Consider the following 13,300-nt stretch of genomic DNA (forward strand, 5'->3'; position numbering starts at 1 on the left):
ATCGTTGCCAAAAGGGGGATTATATACTCCTGGAAATACACTTGATATCAAATACCAATGATTGATTTGATGAGATGTATCAATTCTAGCCTTTGAATTAAATCTTCATTTCTATAAAATAAATACTGAACAGTATGATTCTATTGAAGGAAAAGTCTTCATCATGGTTCAGTCCAAGCTGGGAATAAACAACATGGCGACTGCTTTAGAAAGAAGGATGCAGTTTATTGAAGAGGAGAGCCAGACAGGAAGATAGCTCTGGAAGAAAAAAAGAGTGAACACATGTAGGGAGTGGGTTTTTATACCTTCTTGAGCCTTTTGTTTGGAGTTGTTCCTGTGGTATGAACTTTGACTTGAGTCTGAGTGTGCCTTTCTGGTATTCTGATGGTGGGGGGTTAATCCTATTATGTCCCAAGGGTCATATTTTGCTTCCCTGGGGCTGTGGCTGATGACTCTTAGATTTTTGGTGTTGATTCTAGGGATCTTTCTTCCTAATCCCAAGTTCCTGATTCCAGCCTTTCTGACAAGATTATCATCTGCATTTCTACAGAGCTGGTTTCCGTTTGGGACAGAGAGACTTGGGGGCAGGGTTGGTTTCTGCTTTTAAAATCCTTTAGGGAAATATATTCTGCCTTTTAAATATTTCCAAAAATATTTCTTTCTCTGGGGAGCTGACTTCCCACAATTCTATGTGGTTAAGGGTAAATTTATGATTTAAAAATGATTCTTATATAGATGTAATTGTTATTGTGTTCGTATTTTTGTATTTGATTTATATTTCTCCTGTTTTATCAATTTTGCATGTCTTGTTTTTATTTATTGTATATTCATAACTTTAACTAAACTATAAAAAGGGGGGGGGAATAGCCTAAAGGAACACATAAATAAAATGTATGGAATTCATTTCAAAGATCATTTCTTTTTTTCTCCCTAAACACCATAAAATCATGTTCTGATGCTTGCTTTCCTTTTCAGGACCAGAAGGATCTTTTTTTATTCTATATCAAAGATTGATATCTTGATAAAGCATTTTCTGAATCAAAGATTAATATTATAGAATATATGGCTCAGTCTTTTTTCTGAATGTCCACAGAAGTTTGCAGTGTTGTTACTTGTGATTTTGATGGTCAGGCAGGGAACCTAGAATTTGTAGATTAGTAGTATTTAATCTCTTTAGTCAACTGTAATTATCTATTCACCCTTATTTCTATTTTTAAATAAAAATGTGGTAGATGAAAATTTCTAAATAAAGTTTTTGTTTAACCTTTCCATTTACGTTTCAGCACTAATATCTTTGGGAAAATGTCTTGGTTCCTTCTGGATGAAACAACACTGGATCATGTTGAGCTTGAGGTATTTTTAAACTTCTTTAAATTTGAATCTAAAAATAAAGACTATAGAGGGCTTTGTGTGTTTGTAAATAGATATATAGAGGGATAATAAAGAGGCAGTCATTAACAATCAGAAGAGAAGCTTTTTGCATATTTCATGTTTTTTTTAAAAAAAGTGTTAAAATACAAGCACTTTTGCTCTGTTTATTTTCTTACCTTTCTGAGTCCTTCATTTTTATAACACTCCAGCGTCCCTTGATCCTCACAGCAGCCCAGTCAGGAAAACCTGACATAAAAGCTATGGTATGGTTCAAAATGTCAGCCTTTTACCTGAGAGATGAGTTACCAGTACTTTGCAGTACACAGTACCGCAATGTTGTGAAATTAAAGGCATTTTTTAAAAGTTTATAAAGCACCAGGGCCATCATGGTACTTAATGGAGAGAAACACATTTACATGCAGGAATTACTATGGAAACCAGCCAAACAGTGTTAGTTCATTTTAACTAATAGCTGAGTGTGGATGATTGCCAGCTGGTCAATGCTCAGTTGCTGGTCAACAACACTCTCCAATATTAAGAGAAGAGGCTGTTAAATTAACAAGTTAATGATCATGACATAGGCCAAAGAAAGACATCCGTAATCCAATCTAATGGCTTCCATTGTTTTGTCTTGCTTTGCTATGTGACTATCCCCCAGTTAAATTATCTCCTTTCTTTTTGGAACATTTCTCTTTTATTTGCTTTAACCCCTCAATTTCATATAAGATGGATTATAGAGGATGAAAGCCAGGAATGTGGATAGCTCTTGTTCAACCTCTTCAATAAACTTAAAGTTCATGGTTAAAAAACTCAGTTATGATTAAATAGGCCTAGCATGAAATAACTTTTTTTTAAAAAAAGAACAAACAAAAGAGGGGAAAGTTCATTATGAACAATGAAAGACAAAAAAGCTTATAGTATTGCGTGAATATATTTTCCAATGAATATATGGTTCTTGGGTCAAAACCCTCTCTCTTTTAAAATCATTCTCACACATTATAGCATTGTATAGGATCTTTGTTCTGCTATATGTCTCTTCATTTGGGTCTAATAGTTTCAAATATGTTAGAAATGCTTATTTTATGTGCTTAAGAAAGGGGATATGTCCATGGATAATTTATTATTTGAAGTGATTCTGTCCTGCCCTGCTGTTAAAAAAAAAAAAAAAGTCAGGAAAACGCTCTTGAATTAATAGTACAATAAGAGATATTTTGTAGCCTGCTGGCGTTTTGTAGTTCTTGTCATGGTTATTTAAAACTGCAAGACATCTGGACAGTTTATTGTTGTGTTTTGGCCTTTTCTGCAAATGCTGATACTGGATAATACTGGAAGTATAGGGGAGCAATCTGATTTAAATAGGTATAAAAGAAATAAGTAGTATCCATTAGCTATTCTAGGTAATTACAAAAACACAGTATACAACAGCTGCTTCTTGAAGAAAGGTCTGTTGATTTATTAGTCTTTACTAATTTAAAGTGAAGAATTAAAAAATTTATGATACCAATGCAATATTTATACTCTATTAATAATCTTGAAATGGAAATATAGTTGTTATATGTATGTCTCTTATTGTTGTTAATTATTCATTTTATGGGCTATTGTCTATTTAGATTGTAATATAAGAGATGTCAGCTGATCTAAGATTTAGATTTAGATTTAGCTTATCTAAGATTTAGTCCTATGTGCTTTTTTTCTAGGTATAACGACACACATCTATTGATTGTATATCAGCTGTAAAATAAACAAACTGTGCCTTTTAAATAATTCTATGATTTTAAATAATTCTATGATTTTAGCTCTTTTTCTAAATTTACATAATTGTTGTCCAATTTGCTGAACATCCTTGAAAGATTGGCAATCTTTTTCATCTGAAGTTGATCCAAGAAAAATAAGTATAGGGTCATTAAATTAAAAAAAAATGAAACTTTGTCATTTCCAAATTGATTTGCTTACAAACATAAATATTCTGTATTCTTTTTCTTTCTCTAAACAAGATTTAGCAATAAGCACACAGCGGGATCTGGGACTTGATGAGATTTAGTTAGCAGGGCGAAATGTTAAAGGATCCAGTGTAGTACAGTATATAAGCAAAAAAACATGAACCCAACTTTAATAAATTTAAAAACAATAAATATGTTAAAGTGACACCTTGTTGAAGATAGTAACCCTTAAAATTTTTACAACATGTAATTTTCATTCCTTAGTTCCACAAAAGTAACCATGGACCTGACTTCTTTCTTTGTCCCACCCACCCGTCTCTAAAAATATCAGTCACTTCTGCTAATCTTGAAATACTGAAAAGGGGAAGAGGGAAAGACATAACTATAATCCAATCAGTTTCCCCTCCAGTTAACTGATCCAGGAATGCAAAAATAGCATCCCAATCAGTTTTCCACCCTCTAGACTGCCATAGCTCCTACAGTAACAGCACTTCCCCCTTAAAACTCACATATAGACAATGAAATAAATTGCTATCACCCTACCATATTTTCAGGACAGTTCTGTTTATTTGTCAGCTATATGTAGATACCAGTGGAACCCATCCAGTTGCTAAAGCACCTTTCCTTTTATTTCTATTTAAAGCCCACAGAAATCTGTGGAAGGATGGAAGCCAATATTTTTGTAACCACATGTTGTTTTCATCTGTAAAGGTTGGTTTGACTTTGGGTCAGGAGGCATGGTAAAGAACAGTTCCTACCAATGGGAAATTCCTTCACTCAAAAGCTTAACATTTTAAAGAATTCCAAACAAAGTGACATTTCACTGCTATTTCAAACATACCACAACTGAGGTGTGAATAAATCAATTAGTTTCCAAGCATTAATGAGTTCATGTGATCATAAAAGGCCCAGGACTTTTTTTCTGAATCCTTTTCTGAAGATGCCTATTATCATCACATTTACCTACTACTAAAATAAAGCCTACATTATTGAATAAAAAGAAATCAGACACAAGGGAAAATGCAAAGATATGAACTAAATTGTAGAATATTTATAATACACGAGATAATTTCTGCATGTATATAAACAGTTTATAAAATTAGCAAATTATTTGGGTGTTGCTTTCTAGAGGAAGTCAAAGACCATAGCTTTTATTGATATTTGAAACAGAAGAAAAATGGGTTAAAAATGTAGGATAAAATTAGCTAAGAATATAATTTTGTAATAATATACAGGTGGATTAATGGGAAAATATATAGCTGAAAGGGCTGAAATTCACTTTATGTTAAAATTTAAAAGACAATTTTCACAAAACAATATATTGTTGGTACATGAAACCAGAAAAAAACATTCTAGCATGTGTAAATTATGTTTCAAATGTGGAAAACATTAAGAAGAATTTTACCATGCTTGGTAGATTTATAAAAAGGCTAGAAAATTTTGGATCAAAAACTCACAGTGATGCCAAGAATTTTATAGATTAATATTCATCTGAAACTGTTTTTTCCTGATGAAACTAATAGACAGATAATTAGAAAAGAATTATAGATGATTGTTTTGTACCTTGTGGAAATATCTACAATGAAGGAATGATTGATAAAGATATTAGAAGTTGCAGAGATGGCAAAATTGACTTATTTGATTTGGGAGAAGGCAATAACTACATTTGTTAGTGAGTGGAAACCCTTTAGGGATTTTTGGTAAAAATGGGAAAAAAATGAACGTGGTTTTTGGATTTCATTATTAGAAAAAAGAAAACATGGAAAGAAGGGAACCTTGCTATAACCTTACAAAGAGGACAAAATATGAATGCATTTATAACTGCTGTAAGGAAGATTGGAAGCCTTTCTTTCTTTCTTTCTTTCTTTCTTTCTTTCTTTCTTTCTTTCTTTCTTTCTTTCTTTCTTTCTTTCTTTCTTTCTTTCTTTTTCTTTTTTTCTTTCTTTCTTTTTTTCTCATCACTTTTCATCACTCTTTTTTCTCTAAATTTGTATTGTTTTTACTATGTAAAAATCATCTTTAATAAAAGACATTTAAAAAGAAACCTCAATTTTTGTGGGTTCTCAGTTTAAGGCTGTAACACAAATTCAATTATACAGGGCAGGGGGGCCAAATTTTCAAGTAGGTGTATTCACAATAAGCCATTAAGCATATCCAAAGTTCTTAACTATCCCTGTTCTTTGAACTTGTCAGTCTGAGTAGCAAAGTTTCAAGGGAATCCTATCCATATTTTCTTGAATACAGCAAAGTTTCTGATCTTATAGAGTTGCCCCTTCAAACAACTGAATGGAAACTTTCTTCAGACCGTGATACTGTCATTCAGAGTATGGAAGTACAGAAACCTGTGTTGCCTTATGTGTAATTCATAGCATTTTTAGCCTGAACAGAACAAGGCTTTTACCATATGTTGTTTCTTTATGAATTATTTTTCAGCATTTACAAAAATACATCATAGGCTACTGTCATTCCTATTAAAGGCATCTGACTGAATGGCCACTCCTTCTGTTAGAGATATTTTTCTCTCTCTGTTTCCTTGTTTCCCCTCTTCCTGACTCCCTTGTGGTGTTCCAGATGATCATCAAACTTTCTAGCAGATTGTTGAAAGATGGGAAAGAAACTCCTAGGAATTTAAGGCTCAAACTGTTTTGTATTAAAGTGATTTTAATTGATTTTAAAATATTTTAATTTGAATAAATAAAAAGAGGTAGGATCATTTAAAAAAAAACCAAATCTAGAAAAAATCTTACATTTGCTGAAGATGCACCCAAGAATTGACCATGCTTGAATCCTGAAATCCATACAGTGTAGGAGTTTGCTTTCTCATAGTTCTCTTGAGTATGTACACATCGTGGGTGTTAAAATAACAGTTATAACTGCACATAAGAACACACAACAATTATTTAATGTCTCATTTTCCTCATCTGTATCTAGGAAATAGCTGACAGTTGGAGGCAGGAAAATAACCTTAAATAACCCAGTAGTTGTCTATTTTCCCATGCTTTTAAGTGATTCTAGATTAAAATGTGCTTCGTGAAGGTGCACCAAACCTCCAGGTGTGGGGTATGTTAATTATAGATGCTCTGACCTCATGCCTCAGTGAAACTTTTCTTTACTACATGAGGAGGATTTCCTTTCTTATTGCACATACTTTATAAATAGCACTTTACCAAAGGAATGGCTCCTATTAATAAAGCAGAGAGACTACTGAACTAAAAATATATATAAAAAACATGGAACCCTACCTGGCAACCGGAATCAAACTTTGCAACTCAGGAGTTATGTTTCTCTCATTATTGAGAGTTGCAATTAGAACTCTTCCTTTCATATATTCTGCTTCCTGTAGGTGCAGAGATCCCCAAAACAGCTCTTCAGCAGTTTGCTTAACTGAACAATTGCATGCATTAAGAATATTACAAGGCTTTTGCAGTTGTGAAATCTGGATTGCATTTATATATTTATTGATTTTTTTTTAAATTTCCATTTTTGTTTCCAAAGAATCTCCAAAGAAACTTAAACATATTGTAATTCAATATTATAACTCTGAGGCCACTTCTGCATTGTCCATTCCCCAATTCCCTCAAACTAATCTGAAGCTGATCTGCAACTTTTTTTTTACTTCTGTTTATTTTAAAACACTAGGCTTATTTGTTTGTTTGTTTGTTACATTTACATGCCTCCCAACTCACTCTACAAAGCAACTCTGGGTACCTTACAATTAAAATCATAAGTATGAAATATTTACAAGATTAGAGTCAAAACTAGGCAACCAACTAGGGTACATTGCAATGTAGAACTGTGTTGCTTCCAAATCCCATTGGTAAAGAGAAACATTATTTTTTAATGCCCAAGGTAAACAGGTATAAAGCTTTCTGTTGCTAGGCATGTTTATAGGTCTGCTTTTATTCACAATAAAGTGCAAGCCAAATGGAAACCCTGCATCAACATGGTAATAAGGAGGACTGTAGAAAATTTTTTGCTGCTGCTGCTGCTGCTTATGTAGTTATCCAGTTGTGAATGATTTGTTTTTTCTAGCAATCAGATGAAGTGGAAGAGAATGCTTGTTTCTCTACCTTTAGAAAAAAACTGAGGCCTGTTTTCAACCAACATTTTGACATTGTTTTTAATTATGTTTTTCCTTGTTTCATTTTTTTTTCTGTTTGCTGTCTTTATCATGCTGTGAGACAACAATAAGTAGAAAAGCAGGCTGGATGGCATGAAATTCCATTATGTCCACTATCCCATTGCAAGGCCCAGAGAGAGCAGAAACACATTTCTCAGGAATTAATGGGAGTACATACAATAAATAATGTAAACTGCTATTGTATGACAGAGACAGCAGCTAGAATGAAAGGAAGGAGAAAGAGATTAAGATTTCCTTTAAAATTCAGTAAGACTTAATTATATCTATTTCAAGCACTGGATGGAAAAATAAATCAAGAACAAAAGGATGAGAATCTGAGACAGGTCACATATCTGCCTTCTTCACTTTATGAAGCTGAGAGATTAAAACCGTCTCCTTTTTTATTATCAGTCTAGCTCTTATTACAGTTGAGAAGCAGTATTGGAATTTTGATCTCTACATATCATATCACCATATTATTGAAGTTTTCAGCTAGGTTGTTGGGCAGTGCATAATAAACATGTACTGTACATCAAAGAGCATTTTAACAGCAAGGCCCTCCATTGATTCCAGAGGCTTTCTTCCCTCGATGGACAGACTAAAACTATTGTCAAGTATTTGTTTTCTCAAAGTAATCAAGCAACAAAGGTAGCCAAATGCTGAAAACTGAAGTCATAGATTGCATTTCTTTTGAGGGTGTTTCATAGCTCTTTGCCTTAATAACCACTTTAATTTTGGCTAGTAGACAGAAGCATTGGTTGGTTGGCTCAGTCACCCAGATGTCTTTCATCCTAAGGGAGGATTAGAACTCTGGGTTTCTAATCCAATATTTTAACCATTACACCTAACTAGCTCTGAAATTATATTTAGCTGGAAGTAATATCCTCTACCAATAAAAAACAGGTATTGTCACTGATATGTTCTTATGTTACTTAAAAAAACAGTTTAGTCCTTTAACTGGACATTCATAGAACAAACTTCTCCCTTTCCACATACATTCTTTTGTTAACTAAGTATTATCCACATTTGCAGACAACACCAAGCTGGCAGGAATAGCCAACACCCCATAAGATACTCAAGATCTAGAAGGATCTCAACCTACTTGAACACTGTGCCCTATCTAACTAAATAAAATACATTGGTGAGAAAAGTAAGGTTTTATACTTAGGCAAGAAAAACGAAATGTTCAAGTATAGAATTGGTGGAAACTGCTTCAATAACAGCAACTGCGAGAGGGATCTAGGAGTCCTAATAGACAGCCACTTAAATATGAACCATCTGTGTGCTGCAGTATGTGTAAGGAATATGTGTAAGGACTGTAATAGCTACTATGTAGGACTAACAGGCAGAATAGCAGAATGCACCATGAACTAGCAATCAGAAGACATAATGAAAACTCCTTAATTTCAACCATAGTTTTAACTGGAAAACTGTGAGCATCCTAGTCCAATCTAAATCCAAAAATTCTAGAGAATTCCTGAATGCATGGCATGTGGACAAATCAACTATCAGTAGAAACATAAATTTCATTTACACACCATTCAAAAAAGACAATAAAAAAACCTAAGAAACAAAAAGACCCAGACCATATCCTCTTAAGCAGCCAACACCCAAATAAGCAGAGATTAACACTAGACAAACAATCAAGGACAAAACAATACCCTAATCAAGGAATTACCAAGGAGAAAACCAAACCACCAACAACAATGACAGGAGAAGCTACTATATTTAAACAGTCACTAGCACTGAGATGTTACCTAATGGGTAAGGAAATGCCTGCAAGCAAACAATCAAGCTCAGAGAGAGCTCTGAGCATCAAGGACTCCATGTCTATCTTAATAATTAACTATTCTTGCTTATCTTTTGTATTTTTTTGTATTATGTTTATTTTGTCTTATCTTCTATAAAATGCAATGAAGTGAAGGGGAAAGATGAAAAAATATTAGTTTGTCAAAGAGAAGTATTTACTGTAAACAAACTTGTAAATGTTAAGGAGCAAACTTAAGAGTAGATGCATTTGATAAAATCAAAAGCTTCTTTAGCTGAGCATTCCATGCTGTGGATGGGCCAAAAAGATATCATGGAAGCCAACAAGCAAGACATCAACATATTCATGCTCTCCTACTTAAAATGCATTTCACTGAATTCAATCAAGGGCATTTCGTGATAAGTGGAGATAGTCTCAGTTTTGTTTTCCAGAGAAATACTGTATGCTATGATAAGTGGCTTCTCAATGTGAAAAAATGTATTGGCCACAGTATCTCAAGAAATTTCAGCCTTATTTTGAATTTTAAAAAAACCCCTCCAAAATGCCTGCCAAATATGCATTCCAATCATACTTGGCCAAATAAAGTTCAATTCAGTTCAATTCAATTTTGAAGGTCCAATAAGTTGTTATGCCAGCCAACTCATTGAAAGGCTACTTAAACTGTGATGTTGAATTGCATCAAGCCTGTTTTTATTGCTGTTGCTTGAAGAATTATAGGACAGTCAACAATTTTATGTGTTCATCCATATGTTGACCATCCCTATAAAAATAAATGTTTATCGGCTTGTAAAAATTATACACACACATCCAACACATACATAATACATATATATGCCAACAGATCATTTTTCTTTTCTTAAAAATCCATTAAATAAAATCTGCAGGAGAAGTCACTGCAATTGTTTTGCATTTTACGGATATTTTAAGAATAAACAACCAATTCACATAAACTAAGTTGGTGGTTGTTGTAACACAATTGTGTTCAAAGTATGCTACGGGTTAGAAGTATTATTTATCTTCATATCCATTTTTCTAAACATAGGTATAGATAACAATGTTCAGATCCATTTTATTATACACATTCCCTTTAATTTATCTGAAGCATGCCTACCCCACTATATATACTGCAGTTTAAATATTGGGGTGTACAAAATAATCAGTTGAATTTGCACTGCTCATTGCTCTGCATTCATTCTATTTAGTGTCCCCAAATGAATACAAAAATAGTAACAGTAATACATAGAAATTGAACAAGATTGTACGATAAAATAGGGTGTAAATTCTGAGAATTTCTCATTTGTGACTTCATTTGGCACCTGCTAATGGCAAATACCATGGCAAACCCAACCAGTGATATCAGCCACAGTAACCCTTAATTATCTCCTCTACTCCAACTCTCTAAGCAGCTTCAAGCAGTGGGACTGAAATGCTAGTTTAATTTCTGACAATTTCTATAAATCAGTATCACTGTGAAGTACTGCAAGGAATTTAACAATAGATGGAGTCATTTGTCCAGTGCCAGTTAGAAAATTACCCCATAACAAAGTTAACTTATTAGTGCCCATTAAAAATAAGGACCTAGAAGAGGACACGTCCAAGCTATCTACATCAACTCAAATAAATGATTCAGATAGCTAATTATAAAACAACCACAAAATGGAAGAATGAAATATACAGCAAATAACATTCAGAACACAGACAATTTTAATTGTTGGTCTGCTTTACTTAGAAAGACCCTAAGATGCTTTTTCAGAACAAAGAAAACTGCAGAATGGAAGAGCCACAGATACTGTTTCTTCTAGATGCAAAGGCCTTTTTGCCAATTTAGATCAAACTGCCAATATGTCTTTTGTAAAATCATTTGACCATTGATCATTCTTTTGATGGGTGAAGACTTACAAAGAAAAAAACATTAACTACTATTAGACTACTGGAGAAATCAGACTATTAGAAAAATCAGGAAACAAAATAGCTAAATTATTAAAAGCACTATAGAAAGCAATGTAGACTATAGGGCCAACACTATTTCTTTTATATGTAATTCTTATTTAGTGACCACAATTCGAACTAGTAACTTGATTGTTAAGCAAAGCTAATCACTAAGTGAAAATGGAACAGTGCTTATGATCTTATGTCAGCTTTTCTTTGTTTACAGAGCTATGAAGATGGTAAGTGCAAGGATTGGTCGCAAAGTTGCTTTTTCATTACCAGCTCTCTGAGGTGGTGGCTAAATGAGGGCTAATGTACTTTATTTTGAATTGCATTTTATCTCAATAGTTTTGTTATCTTCAAATCTGTTAACTCTTAACAGTGGTACAAAGTGACTGTTTCAAAAATGTATTTCACTAAAAGCTGTGAAGGTACCCAGATGAAACTGAGGAAGGCTAATGCCCTCTGCCATCCCTGCTCTTTTCTATGTAATTTTACATATTTTGCCCTTCACCCTTTACAGTTTATGGACTCCCCCCCCTCCCAGCTCCTAGTTTGAAGCAACCCAAGATGAATCTGATTGCATCAGTTTTTGCATTGCAAACCCAAATCAAATTGGGCCCTCTTTGCTCATCAAATTTCCAATGTAATCAGGACTGATTTTCCCAGGAATTGTTTATAATTATGCAAAAGTCTCCTTCATTTTAGTGAGTTTTAGTATGTTATAACCAACACTCTTAACCCATTTCATCATACAATTCAGTGAGACTTTAATATTCATATATATTCATGGGATTATAACTAATTCTTGCAGCAGCATTATTTTAATGTATCTGCTGCTGACAATGTTTCCTTTCATAACAAGGCTAGATGCCAAAGCACATTGTTTCATTTTTTTAGATTCCTTCACGCCCTCACACAAATAGAAGTAATTTCCTGAAAGTTAGAAACAAACACCATCAATTTCATTTCTTCTCACAGATCCATCTTCTTTCTTACAATATAATGGCCTCACACTACTATACTTGGTGATTATATCCTCTACTACTATATTCAGAAATTGGAACAGGGGGAGCCTATATTTGTAGAAGGGGCAATGCAGAACTGCAGATGGTATGCAGATAATAAGTCTTATTAAAAGCGATAAATCAAGAAATGACCACTTTAAAAACAGGCACACTTAGGCAAGCATGTATATGCGCAATAGAAGTAATGAAGAAAAAATGTTTCTCACTTGATGGATAGAATTAACAATATGTCACATGCAAATGCAAATAATAAAGCATCAACTTTAACACACAAAAGTCACCCTGGACTGTTGAGATTTTGAGATAAGAAATTGGGAACAACTTTTCTACTGTCTGCCAGCACTAAATCCTATATGCTATCTTTCCCCAGGCTTCTAAGTACTTATCTCAAATGGTTATAAAAAGTAAATAGTAAAAATAGGGTGGGGAAACAAACTGAAATAAGAAAAATTCCACTGAGGCAGGACATATTCAGGTTGTTCTATAAAAAGTCAGGATGAATTTTCATGGTAGTGGTAGAGCTAAGGCAGTGGTGGGATTCAGATATGTGAACAACCAGTTCTCTGTGTGGATGCCACTTCTGGAAGTCTGTTCTGGGCCTGGGCAACAAAAAATTAGCTACCGGTTCTGCCGAGCTGGTGAAAACTGGCTGAATCCCACCACTAAGCTAAGGAGAAAAATGGAAGTTAAATATTCTGTTTAAATAAAGCATTTTGTATGATCCCTAATTCCTACCTTGATCAGGTAATCCTTGACTTACAACATTTAGTAACTCTTTGAAGTTACAATGGCACTGAAAAAAATGATTTATGAGCGTTTTTTACAACTGTTACAGCATCCCCATGGTCATGTGATCAATATTCTGATGCTTAGCAAGTGACTCATATTTATGACAGTTGCAGTGCCCAGGGTCATGTGATGACCTTTTCTGATCTTCTGACAAAATCAATGGGGAAGCCAGGTTCACTTAACAACTGTATTACTAACTTCACAACTGCACCACTCCCTTAACAACTGTGCCAAGAGAAGGTTGTAAAATGGAGCAAAATTCACTTAACAACTGTCTCGCCTAGCAACATAAATTTTGGGCTTCTTTGTGGTCATAAGTCGAGGACCATCTGTATTCCTGGATTTTGATTAGTAA

This window comes from Protobothrops mucrosquamatus, unplaced genomic scaffold (genome assembly GCF_001527695.2).
Source record: "Protobothrops mucrosquamatus isolate PMUCROS unplaced genomic scaffold, P.Mucros_1.0 scaffold1336, whole genome shotgun sequence".
In the NCBI taxonomy this organism is placed as follows: Eukaryota; Metazoa; Chordata; class Lepidosauria; order Squamata; family Viperidae; genus Protobothrops; species Protobothrops mucrosquamatus.